The sequence below is a fragment of the Pelobates fuscus genome, chromosome 4 (genome assembly GCF_036172605.1).
Source record: "Pelobates fuscus isolate aPelFus1 chromosome 4, aPelFus1.pri, whole genome shotgun sequence".
Lineage (NCBI taxonomy): Eukaryota > Metazoa > Chordata > Amphibia > Anura > Pelobatidae > Pelobates > Pelobates fuscus.
Genome location: NC_086320.1, coordinates 347,656,366 through 347,669,366, shown reverse-complemented (window position 1 = coordinate 347,669,366; position 13,001 = coordinate 347,656,366). Strand labels below are relative to the sequence as shown.

At 36.5% G+C, this 13,001-nt stretch overlaps 1 protein-coding gene across 4 annotated transcripts in view; it reads right to left on the bottom strand.

Annotated features, from left to right (window-relative positions):
• The window catches only part of MLLT10 (MLLT10 histone lysine methyltransferase DOT1L cofactor), a 182,673-nt gene extending 174,849 nt beyond the window's left edge, over positions 1 to 7,824 (bottom strand). For all 4 annotated transcript variants that reach the window (XM_063452530.1, XM_063452533.1, XM_063452532.1 and 1 more), the window contains exon 1: positions 7,639 to 7,824. The gene's annotated coding sequence lies outside the window, so the exon portion shown is untranslated. The remainder of the gene's footprint in view (positions 1 to 7,638) is intronic.
• Positions 7,825 to 13,001: the final 5,177 nt, after the last annotated feature.

Genomic DNA, 13,001 nt, shown 5'->3' with positions numbered 1-13,001 from the left:
GCAGGTAAAAAGCCTAGTACCATTAATTTTTTTCACTTGTGTCATACCTTCATATGATGTCGTGGAGAGTCAGCCTCCATACTTAAAGAACTCTGAAGTTCTATTAATATTGAATGATGTTATGGTTTAAAATGTTCTGAAGTCTTGAATTGATTTAATTTAAATGGGGGTGAGGGGGACATGCTCTCTTGCATTTATTTACTAAGAAAAATATTGTTATACGTGTGTGTGTATGTATGTATAATATATAACACAAAGTAATCACATTTATTTATACAGCGCATAGATTTGCTTGTAGTTGGATGTTAAACTACTGGGCATTTGTAGCTTAACCGAAATGTATTGTTTATTTGTAGAGTGCCATGCTGTCCTGCAATGCTATAGGAAGATATAGTAAAGAGAGAAGGTTCACCAGAGCTTACATTCTACAGGGAAGGCTGGCAATTGATACAGGTGTACATGTAATAATAATATGCCTTTTTGCATATCTATTGCATGGAAGAATGTGTAAATGGCCTAGTAATAACAGGGTTAACAGCTTCAAAATTGTCTTATTAAATGTTCTATCTAAAAATGCTTGTGTTAAAATGTCTTAATAAATTCTAGCCTAAAGTTAGCCAATAATAAAATCACAGCAGAAAATGATACTCCTTGTTTTAATATGTGAAGTTTAATATATTCACGTGTGTAGAAATCATGTATGGATCATATGTTTAAAATGATGTGCATTAAATCAATGATTGCAGAAGAGTATTTATACATATTTAGGTATTTTAACTTCATTTAATATATACAATTTTAAATAAACTCCACTCTCTTAAAGATCTGTATCATGTTAATGCTATTGATATACTGGGAAGTATAAGTAAAGTTCAAATGTCCTCAATACTGTAATTTCATTAGTACTAACTTGGTTAAGTAGCAAACTTTTAAAATAAATAATAAAATTATGGCTGAGCAAATAGTGAAAATTCTAAATTCTCTTCCTGTGTACATAATGCAGTTAATTCAGAAATAGGTTTCTTTTAGTTAATGCTAAATATGGTACTTCAGATGTATTCAGCACAGGCGTCCTTTCAAATTAGAGAGATTGAGTAAATTAGGCTAATATATATATATATTTTATTTGAGAGCTTTGCATTGCAGAACATGTCAACAGTGAAGGGTTAAGGCTGGAACTGTCCCATTAAAATGTATTTTTTGGTCCACAGCTCAGGAATCTCTCTCATTGCGATCACTGAACCCTGACAGCTACATATGTGACTTGTTTCTCCTATTCAAACTTGCCTCTGTGCATTTTTGGGGGACCTGACCAGCGTTTTTTTCCAAGTTTTATTTTCAAGAGAAATCCATATTACTTTACTTTATTTGAATCTAGATAAATGTGCATTTTCATTCCATGTAACAGTTGTTATTAATTAGATCTCTACATGCACATTGTTTTATTTAAAGACATGTTATTTTTGTAGAAAAAAAATTACATTTCCTACAGGAGAAGATTACATCTTGGCCTATATTTTTTGCCTGGGTTCAATTTTTTTTTTTTTAAATATTGGGAAGTTTGAAGAAAATTAAAATTATATAATATTGTCATCCACAGTGCTATTCCCACTGCCCTAAAATTATTCTTTTTTTTTTTCTCTTTTGTTTTGTTGTAAGGTTTGTTTGTTTTTTCTGTGCTACCCTTACCCCCCCCCCCCCCCGGCCCCCCCCACTCCTGCACAGTAATAATAAATACTATATTATTAAAATATTATATTTTAAAATGACTACTAGTACATTTTATCCTATTAAACAAAAACTGAAGTGATTAAATTAGTCATCTTCTTTCTATGAAACAGAATTCAGTACTAGAGCCATCACCCTCCTTTACCCCCACCCCTCCCATTAACTGCATTATATTTTTCTCTGTGTTCCTACATTTATTTTATTATTTTAAAAGCTATGTGGTATGTATGGCCCTACATTTTTTTAAGAAGTGGTTGATGCCGAAACAAAGTGGGAATGAATTCCTGCAAGGCCCTGAAATAATGAAGCTGCATTGAGAAAAGGAGACTAATTTACAGAACACATAGTTTTTGATACTTGGCGTTAGAACCTTCAGGAAATAACTACAATGAAAAGCATCCAGCTTAATGTATAGAGAGTAAGATAAGGAGAGATGTGCTGGGACCAGGCCCTGTTAGAATAGAACTCCCTAAGGTGGCTCTAGAATCCTCTGTCTGCTTGATGGGGGATCCTGTGAATGGCACCCCTGACCGTTGGTGACGTAAGGGGCCCAAGAAGGGATTCTCCGAGACTCAAACTCGACATGAGCTGCAAGGGTAGATAGAGGGGGAGGGGGGTCAGCTGGGGTGTTGTGAGTGAGGAAGAAAAAGTGCTTTGAATGGAACGCCGGGGAAAAGGTGAAAGGTCAACCCGGGAGCTCAGGGCGGGCCCACGTGATGCAGAGGATGCTCTCTCAGAGCCACAGCCACAAGATTAACTCCTGCACTTCCAGACAGAGAGACCCTATCACCCAACAGGGTTATTTACTGAACTCTGAATTGAAGTGAACTGAAATCCAAATGACAAAATTGGAGGCTGAGGGGTTTATTTGCTAAACTTTTAATGTTATTAAATTGCCATCCAAATGGCAAAATTTAGACAAAAATAAACCTAGCTATAGCTACAGGTATTATTACAATTATTACTGGTATTTATAAAGCGCCAACATAATCCATAGTGCTGCACAATTGGGGGGAAAGACCGCACACTATAAACAAATACAAAAGGTAAACGTTAAATTGGAGGATTTATCCAGATCACATACACTTTTTATAAACTGGGATTTAGCTAAAATTTAGAGTGTCGTGGATAAACGCATGGCCTTGTATGAGTGCATGTGTGCACAGGTCATTTGCATTTCTGAGTTTATTGCGGTTAAGAGTGTGCTATCCCTTTTTACATAGAAAGGAACTAAACCGGTATTAATATGATGCCTCTTAATTCACTTAGACCGGAATTGTCAGGAATTCAAAATAAATTACACATTTTAGCAAAAAATTAGCCAAAGTGGAAAATGATTCAGAGGGCTTTATTTGGTTAACTCTGACTTGTAGAAAGTATTGCAAAATTCATGCTCGAAATAGCCAAGCTGTGTCTTTAGGGCATTTTTAGAATTTTCCCAAATTAAATATTTTACCATTTTCCATTCAGTGCACTTTGTAGTTTAGTGAATAAACCCTCAAGTCATTAATTTGGGATTAAAATGTTGAAACTTGCTTCGAATTCTCTGTTTGCTTAAGTTACTGTGATTGTTAGCAATATATTGTTATTTGATACAGAACATCAGTGGAACTTTTAAAAACTACTACCACCAATATACTAAATATTTTGTAAATTCACATGGTGTTTTCGTGATTTTGTGTACCGTCTGATTTAAACAGACAATTTTCAAACTAGCATCTCACCTCATTTTAATGCACAACGGGGGATAAATCTTGCCCAAGATCAATATATTGCTACATTTTCTTGTGTTCAACTTTTTAAATTCCTTCCATAATTATAAAGATTGTGGAAAAGGCATGTCTGCAAAATAATGTGGCCTAAATCAAAAGGCCCCATTTTTTTTCCTTTCCCTTCTTTTGTGATTTTTCACTAAAGCAAAGGGCATCAATTGTGTCTTAATTACATGTAACTCATTGAGCTTCACTCCAGCCAATCAAGGCGTGAAACTTTTTTGAAGGATTGATGTATAATTTCCCAAAGATTCTCAATTGTAAAGGGGGTGGATTAGATCTATGTGGAAAACTGGGCCCTGGATAGTGACTGTTTTGTGGCTAGTGTTGAGAGTTAGTTCAGATGTTTCTAAAGATGCAGCAATCAAAAAATTAACATTCAAAAGAAAGGCCTGTGCATTTTTTTTTTTTAAAACTACATTCTTTTCTTAGATTTTTTTTTTTATTCTATTTTTTTTTACAGGCCATGTGACTACCGATTATTGTTACTTGTACTTTGTGCTTTAACAATAAAATTCACAGATCCTCAGATATAGATTACAACATAACTGTTGGTGTTGCTACAAGCACATAATTGTAGTTCAGACCTACAAAAGCTATATGATCACATATTAAACAGAAATAAATGATACATTATAAGTCATACAATGTCCCTTATATCCTCCTAGATCCAGGACATCCTAGATTTGAGCCTGAGGGGCCTGTTTTCTAAGATATCAGGGTGATCAGACAGTTTCTCGGGGTCACACAAACCTGTGATTATCCCTTAACACCTTCATGACACACAACTTGCCAAGGCAGTCATTGCACAAAGATTTGCCTAAATTCTGGCCTTGAAAAGGTTAATATGCTGTCTCTCCCAGGCCAATTTTGTTTCCTTCAATGACCAGAACTGAAATGTTTTCCTGTATACACGTGGTTCTTTAAACCTTGATTACTCATGTATCAGTCTTACAAAGAAGCCATCTCATTTTAGTGACCTGCTATTTAATACTTATGTTGGTAAGGTTTGAGGGACAGCCCCTTTTGCAGAGTTCCCTCTGATTAACCCCTTAAGGACACGCGACATGTCATGATTCCCTTTTATTCCAGAAGTTTGGTCCTTAAGGGGTTAACTTTTTGGAGGGTGGGAAGGGTCTATTTACTAATCCAATGATGGTTTGTCATTGACACTGCAAATATGTGTGAATTGCATTCCTATCTTACTCGGTCTACATTTATAGCAAAAATCTACTGTCCATGTGCCACAATCCATTAGTTAAAAGACTTGTATGATTTAAAGCCTATCACTACTCGCAGGTCAGGTTTCAATTCATAATATTACTTTTGGACTGTGATTGCTCTAGCTAATTATCTCTCTACACATATATATTTGTTTAGGTTTGTTTTGTTTCTTTTATTCTTTATCTTCATTGTAAGCATCCCACCATTTAAAAAAAAAAAAAAATATTAAAAAAATCTGACATTACATTAAACTAGTCATTACATTTTACAAACACAAATTGTCAGTTTTGGGTGAGGAATGCTCCGATCTGTCATTTGTGGTCTGGATTATGCCAGCTATGTACTATAGTAATATCACTATCCCGCCTTCTCCTATAACCCTACCCAAACCCCATCAGCTCCTCCCCACCCCCTTCCCTGCCTTGGCCTGGCTGAAGCTCTTGGCAATACTACAAACAAGAGGATTAGAAAACATATACATGTGTCAGGCTGCAAGCAAGAAGGTAGCATCCTTATAGCCTCATGTTCTTTAACCCCTTCTGTGCCAAACAGACAGCTAAACTAGCAGGGCTCTTGTTTTGTTTTGTTTTTTTCTTTAGCAATTTTATAAACTTTTTTATTATCTAAAACCAGGAAGGACACAGTTGCTGAACACCCACAGTGTGGCCCCTCTTCTCTGGAGTTCTGGCCATGTGCAAATGCCATACTGATGGCTATGGCTAATGATATCTAAAGGTCAAGACAATCTCCCAGTGACCATATCAAATATCATTTGCCATTGCTTCTTGTTTTGATGGCCATGGTGTCTTTAGAACTGGAAAAGACAGAACTTTTTATCTGCCCCTCCAAAACAGTACAAATCAGTAAAGCTAGTGCTATAATGACACACAATTTGGTCACTAAATGTTGTGTCCCTGTCTCTGCTTACTTAGGGTTTGTATGTGGGGGGGGAAAGGAACAATGTCATCTTCTGATGCTGAATGAATGATGGGGTGGGTTCGAATTATAAAGATATATTCTATAAATTTCTAGGAAATTAAAAATGTCAAATTTTAGAAAGGGCTGCACAGCCACTAATGTGAAAGCAATTTCTCAACTCAATTTCCAGGTCTGATTTCTACTGAAATTTTCCAGTTCTCTTCCCAGGACCTCCACTTATCACAATTTAGTGTATATATATCCCATTGCAGAGCGTGTTTTGTCTCTATCCATCACTGGGCTCGGGTTTCCAAGATTTCTGAAAGTTCTTAAAGGATTTTGACAAATAACTTGCCCCCCAGTAACCTCTCGTGTTCAGCACAGATACTGTCAGATCCCTCGAAATAACTGCCTAATATGCATTCACAATCTCATTGGACACAACCAGGAATATCCGCAAAGATTTATTACATAATTATTAAATTTACTGTAGTATAGACAGTACTGTACACACAGTGCTGGGTAGATTAGGGCAGGAACTAGGGTGCAATCTGTGACCTCACAAGCAGTCCTTGGTTTCCCAGAGGTCACAATCTACCTGTTATTGGGTTATATAAAATATGTGACATCCTCGGTGTGTGATGCTGTGTGTCACTGTTACCTACCCTGTATAGTGTCACCCTAGATATAGAGACAAGTTAACTGGCGTTGTGAACGTTCCAAATTTCGAACCACTATCAGATCTCTGAATAGAATCATGTTTGGATCTATGCTGTGTCCACTGTATTTATCTGGGACTGTCCAGACCGTGTTATATCCCTTATATACTGTGTGTAACACTTCACCTACCACAAAGAACAATGCATTATCCTGTATATTGTGCCCTGGGAGTGTCCTGACCATGCAGATCTATGCGCTATCTCCTTTATACAGCTCTGAGTATGCTGTATGTATAAAGTGCATTGTCAGACCATATTAGACCTGACAAGCTTTTCGCTATTACACAGGCGTGCAGACCCGGGCTAACTAACAGACTTTATTTTTATTTTTATTTTTATTTTTTTGCTGCTCCCTAATTTTCCCAGAACTGCCCCAATACTAGTCATTCACAGGAATAAACCAGACCAAGCTCTATAAGGCTATGCCATCCAAATTGTAAAAAGCTGTCCTAACCAGGCTATCCCATGCCAACCAGCCAAACTGCCCCATGCCAACCAGCTACCCATCCAAAATTACTGTGCTACCCCATTCCAAGCCACACAGTGCTTCCCCTACAAAGTAGTTCTATGCTGTGCCATCCAAGCTATACTCTGCTATTCCAGCCAAGCTACACCGTGCTACCCCAATAAGGTAATTCTATACTGTGCCATTCAAACTATACTCTGCTATTCCAGCCAAGCTACACCGTACTACCCCAAGCCAGTAACCAGTAACACCCCAAGTTTCCATCGGGCTGTACAGACCCTCGAATCTCCCCAATACCCTGATAGCCAGATCAGCCTGGGGAGCTGTGTGTTAGTTTATTATTACCCCCCACCCCCTCCTCCTGGAACGATGTGACATGATACTTAGTGTCAAAAATAAAATAAAATAACTCTGGCTGCACACACACAGTCGAAATGCACACTCCATCCCGGGACTTTATTTCCACCATGGAAAACTCTGCTACATTCCTCTCTACAGCACGTTTTATTGGCGCAAAATCCTTATTTAAAAAAATATACACAAAAACAAACAAAACAAGGCATTGCTGACCTCACCGTTACATGTCAATGGGCGATCATTTTATTCCATCTGCTTTCAACAACAGCAACAATAATCTCCAGGAAATACATAACAATGCAGATACATAACAAACAAACAAAAAATGCAAAGTTTAAGGGGATGCGAGAAAAAAAAACAAATACAGAATTAAAGGGACAACAGCCCTATAATGTCTGCCTGTCTTTGTTCGCCCATTGTCTGTAAACAGGAGCAGAGGGGGATACATTCTTACCTTCCTTTGTATCTGATCCAAACTCCAGGACTTTCCATCCAGTAAGTTAGTAGATCCAGGCTTGCAGAGCCTAGATACTGAGCTGCATTGTGTATCCCATTTATTAATCGCTATATCCCCTTCTTGGTTTAAGATTAAGTTGCTGTGCACGTTGTGGCAAAATGGAGACCCCCGCCTTGTGAATCAGTCACGTTTAGGACCTTCACATCCACCCAGAGAGAGAGAGGGAGAGCACTGGAGGTCTGAAGTTTTGGAAGGAGGAGGCCTGTTCCTCTTCTCTCTAATTTGTTAAATGAACTATTTCTTTTACACCTAACATTGTTTTTTTTGTTTTTTTTTAAGTAGATAAAACTGTGGATCTGTGTCACAAATTGCTGGTAGAATGTAAAAATGATAAATGAATGAAAATTATAAAACAGAAAAAATGCATACAGAATAGAACTTAAATATCATGATAAAATATCAAGAAATTATTCAATTTTCTTTGTATATATCTCTTGGAGGGTGTACCAAAAATAAATAAATAAAACCAGAAAATAATCCTTCCCCCCCCCCACCACCACCCCCCTCCAAAAAAAAAAAAAATCACGAGATAATTTTTATGCATTAGGGGTATTCAAAAATTACCCTTAAGCCTATCATATTGGTCGATGCCATTAAATACGTGGTACAAACAGGGTTAATATAGGGTCCTTTAAAAGTCAGGAATTCTCCTTCAGCATATAAAACGCTGCTGAATTGCAATGAGCGTTTCGCATATACCTTTGCTGGGACCGTATTATCATTATATAAACCCAAGTTGTTTGTTTAAATTTTCACTGAACATCAAATCCTTCAACAGCCCACAATGTCTAAAATAATTGCTTTTTAAACTCCTACTTTAGATTTCGCTGATATTAAATGCTACACGTAATGACATTTACTTGTTATCTAAATGAAGTGATCAGTTTTCATGGAAGGTTATTTTGGGGCTTTTTATTGCCAATTTATTACCTGACGCCTTTTGTATTTTGTGATTTGCAGTACTCAAGATTAACTATGCAATTAGAATGTGTGCCATTTTTTTTTTCAATAACTTGGAAAATGACTCCAAAAAAAAAAAAATTCACACGCAGGAAATAAATAAATCAAGATGGGTGGGTATTTCTCTGATCCTATTATTTATTTACTATAACATATCATTAAAACTCACATTAACACTGCAGAGGAAAGAAAGATCACACACTTAATTGTCCTGTAAAATTTAGGAATTTGGAGGAGATTAAATTGTTTTGCATTTTTCTCTAATGTTGCAACAACAAACAAAAATGTTGCCATTAAGGTGAGATTTACTGTTGACACGTATTACAACCAATGCAAAAAAATAAATAAATAAAAAAAAGTCCAGTCCTGACAACGTTTAATGGGATTTAAAATATTATCGAGCAGCAAACATAATTTATTTATTTGGGGAACAAAAGGATCCATTGTTTTATCGCCTGCATAATTACGGCGCCCTATACAATAGTTGATACAATCTCAGATAAGGGAATGTGCTTTAGATCCTATCAGTCTTTTCACCCCTCCCCCATCCTCCTCTGCCAGAATTGCCTATCCCCCTAGTCGCCACAATGTCCCCAGGGCTTTAAAACGTGTACCTAGCCTGGTCCTCAGTCTAAAACCCCTGGTTACTGTTCTCAATGGCCTTCTGATCACTTCTGAATGTAACTGGTATTCACCAAAATGAACAGAGCTATAACAGTGCAGATTATTGCTATAAACCTACATATAAATGAGATCCTACCTGCATATATTTCATTGTTTTATTTAGTAGGGATTTGGGTAAAATGCCATTGTCTCTGTTTTGTTTAGGTTTTTTTTTTACATTTTTGTTTAAATACTGTTTTAAAACCAAACCTCAGACAATCAATCCCCCTTTACACCCAAGGATTTGCAAATTTAGAAAAGGCTGCATTAAATTCTGGAAGGGGTCAGGGGGCAAGGAAAGGGTAGAAGGTCACAACATTGTGGACATGGGTCAGTACACAACATGGCATGCTGTGTGTACTCACAACGGCAGACTAACAGTACAATCGCTGCACGTATTCCGGGCTTTTAAAGAATTTATTTTGGGGTAAATTCGAAGACAGAAAAAAGGGAACGGTTGGACTTTGTAAAATACGACTTGGAATAACGTGTGCAAGAACTGATCACACACAGTCTCTCTCGAGATACAAATAACTCAATAGTTCATCAAGCAGTGTTGGAGAATTCAAATGTAAAAATTCACAATGTAAGATTTCCATAAATATGTACATTTATATTATATAACAATGATACTGCGTGTATAAATAACTAGTTTATTTCACTAAACACAATATCATCTTGCAGTTATAGTCTATTTCAATAGACAATCCCTAAGTTAATACATGTACACATGTACACATTAGAGAGTGGTACATTTTACTGGTAACACATTTGGATATACAAGGCCACGTTGTTTTTTGGCAAATACATACAATTTTTAAGTCTACAGCAATTTTGTCATCATCTACTCAAAGTCCACCAGTGTCTCGCTGGGTTTTCCAGCCCTAGACATTGTAGAATGTAGCTGTGCAAACAGTAACAACGTGGATGGACAGACAGTAACAATCTAGCTGGACAGACAGAGGAATCTGAATGGAGACATAGTAACCCACTAGCTGGACAGGCGGTAAGGTCTAGCCGAGACACAGTTACATCTTGGTTTATGGCACAGTGGTCACAGAGAGGGTAGACGGGTCATAAAAAGACTTCTCCAAACAGCAAAGCGACACATTTCTTGTCTATATCTTCGTGGGAATGACCAGAACGTTAGCGTGTTGTTTATAAACAACTGATAGAATGTTGCTGTCACGCTGAGTCAACAAAAACACTCTTTACAACAAAACATTTTTTATTATATTTTTTTTTTATTACATTTATAACAGTTATGCTTTATGCCCCCATGTAGCTATTTTAAATTCATGGATTTACTGAATTGTGTACTAATAGATGGTATCTCTCCCATAAATATTTTATCTCCATAGTCAATAAACATTTTATTAAATAAAGTAACTAAGTTATATTTGAAAATAAATGTTGTTTTTTTTCTTTTTTTTTTTTTTTTGCCTGTCAAATTTGACATTGATAACAATAAAGGGAAGGTATGAGTTTACATCTGGAGGTGAGATTACTAATTCATAGCAAAAGGACGAAATTGCATAATTTCTATCATTATTTAAAAAATAAATAAAATCTTCTTCATTTGGAATGTTCCTGCTGATAGTAGTGGTGTCTACAATCCGCATTAATAATCTGCACCATAAATGTCTTTAACTATTGATCGAAATCCCTTGTCTAGATGCAAATCTATCTTGAAGTTACAGCCTTTCATGTGTTCAGGATCAGGGGCCCTTGTCAGTTTTTTTTTTTTTATTGGCCAAGACCCCCAATGTGCTTCGGAGAAGACCCCAGAAAGGGAAAGCGAGCTATTGCCCGGACTAAATCTTCTATCCCGATATGAATAAAAGAGAACCACGATGTACAGCTATGGGATTAAAGAATGTTTAACCTGTGACGCTAAAGACCTTTAAAATATTGCAAACTTGTAGCATACTTAAAAAATAAATAAATAGACTTCAAAAAGCCAGAGAGAATTAGTGGCCCAAGGTCGTCATCTATCTGCCCTAATGAAATAACTAATTATTTTAAAAGTGATGGAAGGATCTGTAGACTGTACCATGTTTAATGTGCTTCGCTCCCTCATATATGGAATAACCCAAAATTGTAGCAAAATCCCCCCAAAATTAGCAAGGAATGTGGAAGCAGGCCACACCGTCCCTGTTTAATACACACACACACACACACACATACACACACACACACACACACACACACACACTCTCTCTCTCTCTCTCTCTCTCTCTCTCTCTCTCTCTCTCTCTTTTTTAAATAACTGCTTTTCCACTACAGAGGAAAAGCACGTTAAACTGAACACGTGCAAATGAAAACACGCGAACAGCTTTAAGCAACAATATATAGACTACACTTTGTGTAACCTTTTTACGATCTGCATTTTTTCAAAGAATTTCTTTATTTTATTTACATTTGTCCACATTAAAAAAAAAAGAGAGAGAACTATATATGGATTCCTCCTTTGTGGAGCTAAGACATGGCAAAAAAATGTATTTTAGATTAAGCTAGGGCACGATATTAAATCCTGCAGTAATTCATTGCATGCTCCAGATCAATGTATATACAGAATAGGTGATAGGAGGGGCTCTGTACAGTGGGCTTGCAATAACTATGAAGAATTGTTGAACTGTTCCTATTTAAGTCTGTGGCTTTGAATATCACGACATACGTTCAGGGATACGATTTAATCTCAATGTAAAAAAAAAAAAAAACAGCTTGTGTTGAGCTATATGATTTCTTGGGTCTTGGAAAAAGGTATATCTGTCCTTTAAAGAGAATGTGAACCCTGGGTCTGCACACTGAGATAGAGGAGAAAGTCTGTCTTTGCAGCTAAGGAGAGAGGGCTAGGCTGCAAGTCCTTATGTCTGATGCACTCATGAAAATTACCAATCTATTTAAAATGTCTGGAGATGTCTGAATGAAAAGGGCTATACCATATGACCATTAATTACACACGAAAAAAATAAAATAAAAAACAGCCTTCTAATTTAGGACATATTGATGCAAATAATGTGAGGGGATTTATATAGATATTTATTATTTATATTTTGTACATTGTAAATACATTTTCTCCATCGTCTAGTGAACATTTTAGATATCACAAGGGATATCAGAGCATTTTTTTGGTGGCGATCAGCTATGTAGACGAGAATCTTTCATTGTAATTTTAGAATTCTAATGTATATACCAATATTATTATTTTATTTTTTTGCTAATAAGCACATTTATTATTTTGTAAAAATAAAAAAAAGAGAGAGAAATGTAAAATAAAAATACTAATTGTTTTAGGGTGTCCTGTGACTCTTTCAGGTCTTGCATTCTTAGTTAGTTAATTAATTACTCAGAGGGAAAAGGAAAAAAAAAAAGACTATATATTTTTCGAAGTGACTTAACCCCCCATCGCCCCCCTCTTTTTTTTTGACAAAGCACAATAGGCAGCAACGCGTTGGAGAACAATATCTTTTCTTGCGTTTCTCTGGCTATAAAAGGGTTAACGTCAGAGTGTTTGGGGCAAATGAAAAAGTGGGAAGTGCAAGCTGAATAGATGAAGGGGACAAGATCTTTAAGACTGTTGCAGGCAGGACTCAGAACAGCTTTGACTAACTCTAGAAGCACCTTTGATCAATTCCATTTGTGTTCCCTGCTGGAGCTGAGACCAGTGCCGGCTC